Here is a 2,299-nt window from a genome sequence, read left to right as displayed (position 1 = left end):
GCACCTCACCAATGCCGCCTTCTTCTCTGTTTGACAAAGAGCAATAAGGGCTCTCAATAAAATTGGACATGTTAGTTGAATCATCTTGCACTGGTGGTTACAGCAGATGCCTTCTTTTTTCAAAAAATAATTTATTGAATTATAATTGATTATACCTATTTTGGGGGTTCAACATTGACATATGTTGATCAAATCAATACTGCTAGCATATATATTGTTACAAATCATACTTATTCTCTATGACCCTTGTCCAATCTCTCCCTATCCCTCTCTCCCTTCCCCCTCCCACCTCTGATAACCCTAGATTTGATTACTCTGTTGATTTGTTGCCTAGATGATCTGTCCAATACTTAGAGGCATGTTCAGGTCCCCCAATATTATCATAGAGCAGATACTTCTTCTGTCACCTGAGGCATGGAGCCAGGGACTGGGCCCGCCCCCGTACCCCACAACCTGGCACAGTGCCAGCGCCAAGGTGCATGCCAAAAGCAGACGCTTTCTAACACACATGGCTTGTTCCCATTCTATAGCAGAGTGAGAAGGGACTGACAGAGCTTGAAGCACCTATCCCTTCTTATCCGAAAGCCCTTGAGTCATACTTGATCTGAACAGGGCCACAACTATCCTCATTCTTCTGCTTGGAGGCCTGGGTGGTGGTCCTGGCTTCACTATTTATTTCCAGAGGCTTAGCACAGATATAGTCTTTTACTTTGATTTCCATGTTCTTGGCTTTCAGAGTGGCAATGTGCAGCTTCTCCAGAAGTCTGGCAGGCCACTGGAAACCATCCAACCAGCACAGTAGCGAAGAAACACAGTCTGGGGATTGTCACTGTATATCAACAAGCAGTCAAAGCCATTCTCATCAAATGACTTGTGGGGACACATAACCATGTGGGATTCATATGATCTGACCCTGATGAATTCTGGAGACTCTGACACACTGGGGTGCTCCACGGCACGTTGACACCACACCATCACGTTGTTTTCCTCATCCACACTGTACCGCTGGACGAAAACATAACCCGTGAGTACACTGGATAAGGAAAATGGGTCACCCAGTGGAAAACCTTGGAACCAGTATGCACATCTCTCTTCGTCAACTCTAGCTTGATCACCAGGGCATCCCACTTTTTTCTATAGTCTGTGTCCAACTGAACATTAAAGAACTGCTGGGGTGCCACATCTGTGTAGGTTCCAAAAATTCGGTACTGGTAGAGGTGGGTGCCCATATTGGGCGCTACCAGAGCTTAAAGTGTTTCTTCTGCACCACCATTTCCCATGGTTGCTCTTTGCCCTCCAAAGCCTCATTCCCTTCTGTTTGGGACTTTGGTTCTGGAGGGTGGCACTCAACTCCAGAGCTCTGAAACATACTTGACATGTCCTCTAACTGTTTCATCCCATTAATGGATCTCTGTAACTCCTCTCCTCGTCCCACACGAAGACGCCAGCGAGCGCCGCCCTCGAGGCAGAGGGCTGGCCAGGACGGCCACCCAGGAGGACGCGGCGCGGGCCCCCGGGTAGAGGCCGCAGCGCAGGCTCACGTTACAACAGATGGTATCAGTGTGGCCCAGCTGGTTTTGCTTACGGTCGTGCTGCCATCTGTGGGGAGAACAAGAATCAAATTTTTAAAAATTTTAAATCCTCCTCCCTCTTTTCTGGAGTTTCAATGGCCGGATTTTTCCTGCTTGCTACTCTTTTGTGGTGTTGAAAAAGGGATCTAAACCTGAGATGAATTTAAACCTCTCCTTGACCTGATTGTGGCCTGTTCAGTTTTGTGCCAAGGAAACAACAGCCCCAAGTGTTTTATGTCTTGCCTTCTCTGAGTCACGGGCAGAGCAGACAGATGCACTGAGCAATCCCAGCTTCCTGAAATTAATATGTGTCTTCTTTCCTTTCAAATAAAAAGTTCACCCTATTATAAATTGACATCAGAGTTGCTCTAATAGGATACTATTCTTAGACGCAACGACTGTAACACAGGTCCATTGCATTTAATGTTTGTAAGGTGGTAACTTTCCTGATATTTGTCCTTTTCGTTAAATAGATATTTGGAAAATATTTTATGAAAGAACACTAAAAATTTCATAATCTTTTTGACTAGAAAATGATTAAGAGATAAAGCTCATAAGGAAACAGGACATATGGATGTAATCCATGTTAATGTTGTCTATTAGCTTTGAATTTTTTTCCTGAGGTACAGACAAAAAGGATATTTAGAATATTTTTCTTTCTGTTAAGTCTGAACAATATATGACTTAAAAAAATCCCTTAGGAAGTCATTTCTTGTATAGTTTATGCC

General features: G+C 44.2%; 1 pseudogene; it reads right to left on the bottom strand.

Moving 5' to 3' along the window:
* Positions 1–574: 574 nt before the first annotated feature.
* LOC134381716 (stAR-related lipid transfer protein 7, mitochondrial-like) lies at positions 575–1,411 on the bottom strand (annotated as a pseudogene).
* Between the last annotated feature and the right edge of the window lie 888 nt (positions 1,412–2,299).

The sequence above is a fragment of the Cynocephalus volans genome, chromosome 7 (genome assembly GCF_027409185.1).
Source record: "Cynocephalus volans isolate mCynVol1 chromosome 7, mCynVol1.pri, whole genome shotgun sequence".
NCBI lineage: Eukaryota > Metazoa > Chordata > Mammalia > Dermoptera > Cynocephalidae > Cynocephalus > Cynocephalus volans.
Note: the sequence above shows the minus strand (reverse complement) of the source record. Positions and strands in the feature narration are given on the sequence as shown.